The sequence below is a fragment of the Cervus elaphus genome, chromosome 23 (assembly GCF_910594005.1).
Source record: "Cervus elaphus chromosome 23, mCerEla1.1, whole genome shotgun sequence".
Classification (NCBI taxonomy): Eukaryota; Metazoa; Chordata; class Mammalia; order Artiodactyla; family Cervidae; genus Cervus; species Cervus elaphus.
In genome coordinates, this window is record NC_057837.1 from 20,878,990 (window position 1) to 20,891,436 (window position 12,447).

Here is a 12,447-nt window from a genome sequence, read left to right on the forward strand (position 1 = left end):
CCATGAACCTATGGACACCTTATCTTTGACAAAGGAGACAAGAATATACAATGAAAAAAAGACAACCTCTTTAACAAGTGGTGCTGGGAAAACTGGTCAACCACTTGTAAAAGAATGAAACTAGAACACTTTCTAACACCATACATAAAAATAAACTCAAAACGGATTAAAGATCTAAATGTAAGACCAGAAACTATAAAACTCCTAGAGGAGAACACAGGCAAAACACTCTCCGACGTAAATCACAGCAGGATCCTCTATGACCCACCTCCCAGAATATTGGAAATAAAGCAAAAAATAAACAAATGGGGCCTAATTAAAATTAAAAGCTTTTGCACAACAAAGGAAATTATAAGCAAGGTGAAAAGACAGCCCTCAGAATGGGAGAAAATAATAGCAAATGAAGAAACAGACAAAGGATTAATCTCAAAAATATACAAGCAACTCCTGCAGCTCAATTCCAGAAAAATAAATGACCCAATCAAAAAGTGGGCCAAAGAACTAAACAGACATTTCTCCAAAGAAGACATACAGATGGCTAACAGACACATGAAAAGATGCTCAATATCACTCATTATCAGAGAAATGCAAATCAAAACCACAATGAGGTACCATTACATGCCAGTCAGGATGGCTGCTATCCAAAAGTCTACAAGCAGTAAATGCTGGAGAGGGTGTGGAGAAAAGGGAGCCCTCTTACACTGTTGGTGGGAATGCAAACTAGTACAGCCGCTATGGAGAACAGTGTGGAGATTTCTTAAAAAACTGGAAATAGAACTGCCATATGACCCAGTAATCCCACTTCTGGGCATACACACCGAGGAAACCAGCTCTGAAAGAGACACGTGCACCCCAGTCTTCATCGCAGCACTGTTTATAATAGCCAGGACATGGAAGCAACCTAGATGCCCATCAGCAGATGAATGGATAAGGAAGATGTGGTACATATACACCATGGAATATTACTCAGCCATTAAAAAGAATTCATTTTAATCAGTTCTAATGAGATGGATGAAACTGGAGCCCATTATACAGAGTGAAGTAAGCCAGAAAGATAAAGACCAATACAGCATACTAACACATATATATGGAATTTAGAAAGATGGTAACGATAACCCTATATGCAAAACAGAAAAAGAGACACAGAAGTACAGAACAGACTTTTGAACTCTGTGGGAGAAGGTGAGGGTGGGATGTTTTGAGAGAACAGCATTGAAACATGTATATTATCTGTGGTGAAACAGATCACCAGCCCAGGTGGGATGCATGAGACAAGTGCTCGGGGCTGGTGCACTGGGAAGACCCAGAGGGATCGGGTGGAGAGGGAGGTGGGAGGGGGATCGGGGTGGGGAACACATGTAAATTGACGGCTGATTCATGTCAATGAATGGCAAAAACCACTACAATATTGTGAAGTAATTATTAGCCTCCAACTAATAAAAATGAATGGAAAAAAAAAAAGGAAAAACACATTCAAATGTAGGTTTGCTTAAGGGAAGTTAATAAGCATATGGAAACTAATAACTGTGCTAGTTTGAAAATGTCAGTGAAATGGTTAGTTTTTCACAGAAAAGTGACCAAAATCAAACTAATGAAGCAGAAAACCTGACTAGACCATTAACTATCAAATAAAGTTATCAACAAATGTCCTCCAATATTGTCTCCTGGGATAGTTACTGCTGAGTTTTTAATGAATTGATAATGCCCAAAGAAACTATTCCAACCATATGAAATGATAGAATTTATTTTATGAAGCTAATACATCACTGATAATGAAGACTCCGGAAATTAGAAAAGAAAACGAAAGTTAAACCTCCTTGTGAATATAAATGTGCAAAACTTAAAACACCAGCAAACTAAATTCAGTAATGTAACAACCATATACTCTGAGATGAGAATCTTACATTTTAAAAATGTTTTAATGTAGCAGACTGTTAATGTAACCAAGTCACTGAAAACTGTCACAGTAAACTGATAGGTGCTAAAATATTCTCTGAAATTTAACAACCATTTCTTATAATATATACAGAATGGTGTTCCTTTAACAAGTTTAAAATGGCCTATCAAATTAAAGAAGGAAACAATGGAAATATTCCCAGTAAAATCAAGATCATGTCAAGAATATCCATTACTGATATTATTTGTACTCTTTGTGATTCTGCTTAATATGGTAGGACATAAAATGAAATACGGAAACATCAAATTATATTTTCTTTTTATTGAATTATAATTAGCATATGATATTATGTTTCAGGTGTCCAACATAATGATTCAGTATAAAGTATATATTGCAAAATGATCACCATGTTAAGTCTACTTAATATCCAATCCCATACATAGTTACTCATTTTTTATGTGTGTGTGAGGAGAACTTTTAAGATCTTCTGTCTTAGCAATTTGTGATTATTTTCCAATGACATGGTTATGTGCTTTAAAACCTGTAAACGTTTCCGTATTAGGTTGTATAGTGTTTCCCTTTAAATTCCAACTAGAACCTATGAATGCGACCTGATGTGGAAACAGAGTCTATGCAGATGTAGCGACTTAAAATGAAGTCATACTGGATTAGGTGGGCCCAAACCCTGTGATTGCTGTCCCTATAAGAAGAGAGAAATAGGAACAGAGACCCCCAGAGGGAAGATGATGTGATAACACACAGGGTGAATGCCATGTGAGTGGAGTGGTGTGGACAGGACAAGGCATGCTCAGATTGCCAGTAACTACCTGTGTGCTTACGAAGACGTAAGAAAGGATACGCCCCAGAGCCAATAGAGAGGGCCTGGTACCGCTGACACCTTGATTTCAGATCTTTTACCTGAGCAACTGAGTCAATTTCTGTTGTTTAAAACCACCCCCTTTGTTGTACTTTGTTATAGCAGCCCTAAGAAACAAATACAATTCTTCAAGGAAAGTGCCCCACTCAGAACTGGTGGAAACTAACATCTTTAAGTTTGCTTTTTGCTAGCTTTTTGAAAAAATTATTACAGTATAGTTTTATCAGTTCAGTTCAGTTGCTCAGTCCTGTCTGACTCTTTGCGACCCCATGGACTGCAGCACGCCAGACTTCCCTGTCCATCACCAACTCCCAGAGTTTACTCAAACTCATGTCCATCAAGTCGGTGATGCCATCCAACCATTTCAGCCTCTGTCGTCCCCTTCTCCTGCCTTCAATCCCTCCCACCATCAGGGTCTTTTCCAGTGAGTCAGTTCTTCGCATCAGATGGCCAAAGTATTGGAGTTTCAGCTTCAGCATCAGTCCTTCCAATGAATATTCAGGACTGATTTCCTTTAGGATGTACTGGTTGGATCTCCTTGCAGTCCAAGGGACTCTCAAGAGTCTTCTCTAACACCACAGTTCAGAAGCATTACTTCTTTGGCACTCAGCTTTCTTTATAGTCGAACTCTGACATCCATACATGACTACTAGAAAAATCATAGCTTTGACTAGACGGACCTTTGTTGGCAAAACTTTTTAATATGCTGTCTAGGTTGGTCACAGTTCCTCCAAGGAGTAAGTGTCTTTTAATTTCATGGCTGCAGTCAACCATCTGCAGTGATTTTGGAGTCCAAAAAAATGAAGTCTGTCACTGTTTCCATTTTTCCCCCATCTATTTACCATGAAGTAATGGGACCAGATGCCATGATCTTAGTTTTCTGAATGTTGAGCTTTAAGCCAACTTTTTCACTCTCCTCTTTCACTTCCATCAAGAAGCTCTTTAGTTCTTCTTCACTTTCTGCCATAAGGGTGGTGTCATCAGCAAAGCAAATCAGCTGTATATAGACATATATCCCCTTTGTTGGATTTCCTTCCCATTTAGGTCACCATAGAGCATTGAATAGAGTTTCCTGTGCTATCCAGTAGGTTCTCATTAGTTACCTATTTTATATATAGTAGTGTACATATGTCAATCCCAACTCATCCGGCCCCCTTTTGCCCCGCTTTGTCCATATTTTTGTTCCCTACATCTGTATCTCTATTTCTGCTTTGTCAATAGGTTCATCTGTACCATTTTTCTAGTTGGTTTGTTCTTAATTAGGATTTGTGAACCTTTCTGTGTACATTATCAGCAGTGTAGTTTTCTAAAGTTGTTCATAGTTCTAAATAAGCAAGTAAAAAGTTTCCATAGTTACATAAGTTGGGAATAGACTTCATTGTATAGAGTTTCTATATTGTGGGAATTTATGGAGCTTTTAATATGCTAGTGTATTTTGAAATCTCTCAGTGAGCGATATAACTTATAAGATTGATCATATTCTGTCTCTTGGCAACTGTGAAGAGTGTACTTCCTTTGCACAGCAAATTGATATCTGTTGGACTTTCGTAATTCAGATGAACAGAGTTAAAGAAATGATGAACGATGTCTTGCCACCTCAAGAAGAATCAAGCCAAACTGGATGACTGCCATCTTCATGGAGCTCCCTACCCTAGAGAAGAAATCTCCTGGAACATTTCCTTATAGACACATGTATTTTCTTACCCTGCATTATTTGTATTTTTTTTTTTTTTGCAGCCTCTACCCCCAGCCACTGTGTGCCTCATTATAATGGGGAATACAGGTTCAGAGGTTGTATCATATCATTCTTAAACTCATAGTTCTGCTACTTACTGGATAATACTAAGCAAAGTACTTTAATTCTGAACTCTAGCTTTCTCTTTGACCAAAATAAGCATAATAACTATTATACAGAGACATGGGAATTAAGTGTAATAATAGGTATAAAGAAAATGCTCAGGCCCTGATGTTATGTTCTGAAGGACATATGGACATATGTTCAATAGAGCCCTGTTTCCGGGCTGTTTCCCATTTTCTTAAATGTGCTTTATTGATAGAATGTGCTCAATAAATACTCATTCCAAAGAATACATGCACCCCAATATTCATAGCAGCATTATTTACAATTGCCAAGACATGGAAGCAACCTAAGTCTCCATCAACAGATGAATGGATGAAGAAGATGTGTGTGTGTGTGTGTGTGTGTGTGTGTGTGTGTGTGTATACACATACATACATTATAATACCACTCAGCCATAAAAAAAATGAGATTTTGCCATTTGCAACAATATGGATGGACTTGGTGGAATTATGCTAAATGAAATAAGTCAGAGAACGACAAATCTCTATGATATAACTTACATGTGAATTCTAAAAAACACAACAAATTAGTGAATAATACAAAAAAGAAGCAGAATCAAAGATACAGAGAACAACCTAGTTGTTACCAGTAGGGAGAGGAGGCAGGAGGGGAGAGGTAATATAGGTAATATATGGGTTAGGGATTAAGAAGTACAAACTACTAGGTTTAATATAAGCTCCAAGGATATTTTATGCAACACATGGAAAATACCCAATATTTTATAATAACTATAAATGGAGTATAACCTTTGAAATTTTTGAATCACTATATGTACACCTGTAATATATTGTAGAGCAACTATACTTCAATTTAAAATGAATAATTAAAATGTATATGAAAGGGACAAATGAATATAATGCTATTTTAATTTTAGAGATTTGATGGTAAGATCTTACAAGGCATGTTCTTTCAAAACTATGCACATTTTAAATGAAACTGATATTTTACACTTATAAGGATATTGATCCGTGGAAAAATAATAGCATTTTGAAAGGGAGAGACTGGCTTGATGGATGACACAGCTGTAGACAAAGATGAACATTTTCCCTCTGAGGGCACACCTGTCTGGCACTGGCATTAATTGCCCCATGAAATGCCAGGAATTGGCATCTGCACAGAAGACTATTTGTTGCTTGTCTCACCTGGCACCGATGGGAAATAGTAGAAAATGAGAGGATAAGTTGCTCCTCCTTACCATAGTGATGTGAAATTCAAACAGCTTTTAGGCCTGCTTGTGTTTTCGCCACCGACATTTTAAAATTAAACTTTCCAAGGAAACATCTTCAAACCTATAGTAAATATCAAAAGCAGAAATATGATTTACATTATAGAGATTCATGTAGCAGTATTTTATTTGTTTTTTTTTTTTAACATATCTATCTTTTAGCAACGCACATTATTTCCTTATACAAGTGGCAGTTTTAGACGCTGGCCCATGTGGAAATCTGGTCCTCATGGGTTGCTAAATTTTGTAATGTAAGGGCAACTGAATTAGTTACTTCATTTATATTCTTAACCAAGACAAGAGTTCAGGTTATAAACAAGACAGTGAGTTGGGGTTCATTATTATTTTAGTGAGATTTACTTCCTAGTCCTTTGAGAGAATACCTGGGAGAACTTTAGTATTCTGAACTAAAACTTTTATCTGACCTGTGTTAACAGTAAGAATACCTCCATAAATAAAAAAAGTTTTTTTTTTAAAGATGTGTTTTATTTTTTTGACTGTGCTGTGTGGCTCGTGTGATCTTATTCCCTGACCAGGATTGAACGGCCCCAGCAATGAAAGTGCTGAGCCCTAACCACTGGACGGTCAGGGAATTCCCTGAAAAAACACAGTTTAGATGCCTTGGAAGTTCTTAAAGAATCCCATGTAATAAAATAGATTGTTCATCCAGGAATTTCAATGACTTCTGCCAGGATATTGACCTGCCCTCCTCTTTGCTGAGAGGTGGCAGCAAAATCATTCCTATTCTCATTTTGATAAAATCACCTAAATTTATTTGAGCAGTTGTTCAAATGTGCTGTCTTTAAGAGAAAAACCTGTCTAAATATACCTTGACATGTTGCAACTTACCTTCTTCTCAAGTATTTTTAGTTTTAAACATCAGCTTACATATAATTATGATCTTACAGATTTTCGCTTTCACTTTGTAATATTCACATAGGACTTAATAAAGAAGTACTGTTGACAAGTAATTATAAACAGTACATTTTCTTATTGTCCAATTAACCACTCATTGGTTTTATGCTACAGCATGTGAATTTAATTTAAATAATGTGAAAAGTGTCCTAAACATATGTTTATAAGATATTACTCTTACTAATACATTCTCAGTTTTATAACATCTTTACTAACATTGTTAGTGTTATCATTTACTGGAAGGATGGTAAAAAGCTGTTGGTGTATTCCCAGTATCTGGTTCTGTATGTGAGGAGCTCAGAAATTGCTGACAACCTATTACATTATTGTTGTTCAGTTGCTCAGTTGTGTCCGACTCTTGTGACCCCATGGACAGCAGCACATCAAGCTTCCCTGTCCTTCACTGTCTCCTGGAGTTTGCTCAAGCTCATGTCCATTGAGTTGGTGATGCCATCCAACCATCTGTCATCTCCTTCTCCTGCCTTCAGTTTTTCCCAGTATCAGGGTCTTTTCCAACAAGTCGGCTCTTCGCATCAGGGGGCCAAAGTATTGGATCTTCAGCTTCAGCATCGGTCCTTCCAATGAATATTCAGAGTTGACTTCCTTTAGAATTGACTGGTTTGATCTCCTTGCAGTCCAAGGGACTCTCAAGAGTCCCTGCAGCACCACAGTTCAAAAGCATCAATTCTTTGGTATCAGCCTTCTTTATCATTTAGCAGCAGAATTGTATAAAGGTGTTAGTGTAATTCCCACTATCTGGTTCTGTATGTGAGGAGCTCAGAAATTGCCAGCAACCTATTATCTTAATTACAAGTAAAAGTCTGAACAGACTGAAAATGAACAACTCTTGTTGCATTCGTAGGGCTTCCCCAATAGCTCAGTTGGTAAATAATCTGCCTGCAATGCAGGAGACCTGGTTCGATTCCTTGGTCAGGAAGATCCCCTGGAGAAGGGATAAGCCACCCACTCCAGTATTCTTGGGCTTCCCTTGTGTCTCAGCTGGTAAAGAATCCACCTGCAATGTGGGAAACCTGGGTTCGATCCCTGGATTGGGAGGATCTCCTGGAGAAGGGAAAGGCTACCCACCCCAGTATTCTGGTCTGGAGAATTCTATGGACTATATAGTCCATGGTGTTGCAAAGAGTCGGACACGACTGAGCAACTTTCACTTCACTTCAGTTAAGTCAGTCAGTTGTACCTGACTTTTTGCGACCCCATGGACTGCAGCATGCCAGGCCTCCCTGTCCATCACCAACTCCCAGAGTTTACTCAAACTCATGTCCATTAAGTCAGTGATGCCATCCAACCATCTCAACCTCTGCTGTCCACTTTTCCTCCTGCCTTCAATCTTTCCCAGCATCAGGGTCTTTTCAAATGAGTCAGTTCTTCACATCAGATGGCCAAAGTATTGGAATTTCAGCTTCAGATCAGTCCTTCCAATGAATATTCAGGACTGGTTTCCTTTGGGATGGACTAGTTGGATCTCCTTGCAGTCCAAGGGATTCTCAAGAATCTCCAACACCACAGTTCAAAAGCATCAATTCTTCAGCATTCAGCTTTCTTTATAGTCCAACTCTCATATCCATACATGACTACTGGAAAAACCATAGCTTTGACTAGACGGACCTTTGTTGGCAAAGTAATGTCTCTGCTTTTTAATATGCTGTCTAGGTTGGTCATAACTTTCTTCTAAGGAGCACAGGTCTTTTAATTTCATGGCTGCAGTCACCATCTGCAGTGATTTTGGAGCCCAAGGAAATAAAGTCTCTCACTGTTTTCACTGTTTCCCCATCTATTTGCCATGGAGTGATTGGGCCAGATGCCATGATCTTACTTTTCTGAATGTTGAGTTTTAAGCCAGTTCTTTCACTCTCATTTTCATCAAGAGGCTCTTAAGTTCTTTGCTTTCTGCCAAAAGGGTGGTGTCATCTGCATATCTGAGGTTATTGATATTTCTCCCAGCAATCTTTATTCCAGCTTGTGCTTCCTCCAGCCCAGCGTTTCTCATGATGTACTCTGCATATAAGTTAAATAAGCAGGGTGACAATATCACTTCACTTCACTTGCATCCATAAGAGAGGGAGGACATAGCACAAAAGCTGTCCTCAAGATTGGAAAGATAGTCTGTACAGAGGGCCAGAATTTATCAGAGCAGAGACTTGCAAGCAGTAGCCACTTCAGAAATCAGCTGCTAGGGTAGGAAAACCTGAGTATATTGATGAGTTGCTGGAGGCTCAATGTGGTCAAGCCTGAGTGCTAAAAACTATAGGGGAACACAGCCATAAGGCGCCCCCCACCCCCCGGCCAGTACTGTGAGATTTATCTCCAGAAGTTCAACCAGGTTCCCACATTACATATTGGAGAAAAAAGAATCCCCTCCTTCTGCCAGCAGGAGGAGGGATAAAGGAACCATTTTGAAATTCATGAAAGCACTTGATTCCTCTTAACAAGTCCTGTCACTGGGGGAAGCTATAATTAGTTAACCAGAGCCTGTATTGCTGGGGTATTATCAGAGCTTAACTGATAGGGGGAGGGGCAATAATGGTAGCTTCCTCTAGGAATCCTGTTCCTCCTAAGGAGTGAGGGGGAAGGAAATCCTGAGAACACTTGTGAAGTTCAGTCCTGAGGCATAGGTTCACTAAAAGAGACCCAAGTATAGGACCATAGAACACTCTCCCTCCCCCCATACTCACCACCACATTACTAAAGGCCTACTTCTGTGAAAGTGAAGTCACTCAGTCATATCCGACTCTTTGCAGCCCCATGGACTGTAGCCTGACAGGCTACTCTGCCCATGGGATTTTCCAGGCAAGAACACAGGAGTGGGTTGCCATTTCCTTCTCCAGGGGATCTTCCTGACAGAGGGATCAAACCCAGGTCTCCCGCGTTGCAGGCAGATTCTTTACCGTCTCAACCACCAGGGAATCTCAGGGCCTACTTATAGCAGTTCCTTTTACCTGGTACATCATGTCTGGCTATCAAGAAAAAATTACTAAGGCATACTAAAAGGCAAAAATACACTCTGAAGAAACAGAACAAGCATCACAACTAGACATGGCAGGGATGTTGGAATTATCAGACTAAGAATTTAAAACAATGATGATTTATATTCTAAGGCCTCTAGTAGGTAAAACAGATAGCATGCAAGAAGAACAGATGTAAGTCCTAAAAAGGACCAAAAAGAAATGATGGTGATCAAAAACACTGTAACAGAAATGGTGTCTTGATTGACTGAATAGTAGCCTGAATGTGGCTGAGGCGAGAGATCTGAGCTAGAGGGTATATTAATAGAAGTCTCCAAAACTGAAAAGCAAAGTGAATGAAGACTGAGAAAAACAGAACAGAATGTTGGGGGACTCTGGGACAACCATCTAAGATGTGACTGATGGGACTAGCTAAAGAAAAAGAAAGAAAGGAACAGAAGAAATGTTTGAAGCAATCATGACTGAGAAGTTTGCCATACCTATGGCACATAAAAATCACAGATACAGGAAGCTCAGGAAATATGACTCTGGATAAATGTCCAAAAAATCTCCATGTGGGCTAACTTTTAACACTACGGAAAGTCAAAGGTAAAGTAAAATTTCTGAAGGAAGTCAGAGGGAAAAATACCTTACTTATACACAAATAAAGGTAAAAATTACATCCAACTTCTCTGCAGAAACAATGCAAGATAGAAGAAAGTGGAATGACATTTAAAGTGTTGTAAGGAAAAAAAAAAAACTGATGTAGAATTCTGTACCATGTGAATTTATCCTTTAAATATGAGGAAGCTATAGACTTTCTCAGACAAACAATAAGAGCATCTGTTGCTAGTAGACTTGCCTTGCAAGAAATGTTAAAATAACTTTTTGAGAGGAAAAAAATGATCTGAAATTCAGAGCTATATAAAGAAAGGAGTATCAGAGGAGCAATAAGTGAAGGTAAAATAAAAAACATTTTTTCTTCTTATAGCAGATGGTTTGTTCAGAATAATAAAAAGCAACAATGTATTACATATGCTTATGTATTTCTTGTGTATATCTATATATATGTATGTGTGTATATATACATATACTTTGTTGTTTAATCACTAAGTTGTGTCTGATTCTTTGTGACTCCATGGACTGTAGCCCACCAGGCTCCTCTGTCCGGGGGATTTCCCAGGCAAGAATACTGGAGTGGGTTGCCATTTCCTTCTCCAATACCTGTGCTTATCTTTGTGAAATTAATGACAGCAGTAATACAAGGAATGAAAATGAGGAATTAGGGTTATTTTGTTATTATAAGCTATTCACATCACCCTTGAAGTGGTATAGTGTTATTTAAAAGTTGTCTTGGATTAGTTGCAAATGTATAATGTAGACTCTAGGGCAACCAGAAAAAAAGAAGAAAAAGAAGAAGAAGAAGAAGAAAAAGGATAGCCTGTATTTTAAAAGAGAAGAAAAAAGAAATGAAGCCTGGAGTGCTGCAGCCCATGGGGTCATGGAGAGTTGGACGTGAGAGTGACTGAAGAGCAACAGCTGTCAGAGATGCATAGATTTGGTGGAAAACCAATAAGGACGTAGTTGAACTCAATAATTGTTACTGTTCTGGAAATGAAAGAAAAACTTAAGCAATGTTCATGATAAATATTTTTAGAATACCTGAGAGATAGTTGGTATTAAATAACAGATTTAGTTTCTGTGACTTATTATAATAAATCATTGCAGTTTTAACCTTATTTTTTTCACTTCACAATTTTATGATCTCTAAGATGAGTAGACATTAAAAAAATAATTATGATGATTAGTAATTTTTGCTTCAGGCAGTATTTCCCATGCCAAATTGTGTTGAAAATTAATGAACTTCCTAAATTCCCTACCAAGAGCTGAGAAGCAAAGAGGAGAAGAGAGAAGAAATAAGTTACTTTGATCAAATAGGGGTTTGGAGGAGAAAATGTGTATAATACTAACATTTTCCTATGGATTTTGACCCTGGGATCAGATTAGTGAAGAAATAAATTTATGTAAGTCATTAGTTTGTTACATATCTGTTTGGAGCAAACTAAAATATTCTATTTTAATGTTTCTGTCAGGATAATATTGTTAGGTTTTGAATATTGCATGATGTGGCAAGATTACTGTAATTTTGGGGGTATTTTTTAATTGAAGTATAGTTAATTTACAATGTTGTGTTAATTACTGCTGTGCAGCAAGGTGATTCAGTTTATACATATATATATACACATTATTTTTTGTATTCTTTGCCATTATAGTTTATCATACCATATTGAATATAATCCTCATGCTATACAATAGGACCTTGTTGTTTATTCATTCTCTATATAAAAGCTTACATAAGATTACTATAATTTTTTGTTTTTTTAAATTTCATTTATTTATTCACCAAATTAAGCAGTTTTTTGCCAGGCAGTGGGAAAATTACAATGAACAAAACTGAGCAAATTCTCTCCTTCATGAAACATGCATTCTGCTGAGTGATGAGTGAGAGAAGACCAAAAAAATAAAATAAATAGGTAAAGATGTAATATATTAGGAAAGTGTCAACAATAAAAATAAAGAAGTAAAGCTGGAGAGAGTTGAGTATAGGAGATTTTAGATACACCAGTAAATAAGGATCCACTGACAAGGTGATATTCAAATACAGATCTGATAGAAATGAGTGGCCAGGTCATGTGGACATTTGGGAAA

The 12,447-nt window shown here is 37.7% G+C and overlaps 1 protein-coding gene across 1 annotated transcript in view; it reads left to right on the plus strand.

Moving 5' to 3' along the window:
- Positions 1–12,447, plus strand: part of MALRD1 (MAM and LDL receptor class A domain containing 1) — a 515,151-nt gene that overhangs the window by 205,252 nt on the left and 297,452 nt on the right. The gene's annotated exons all lie outside the window — the stretch shown is intronic.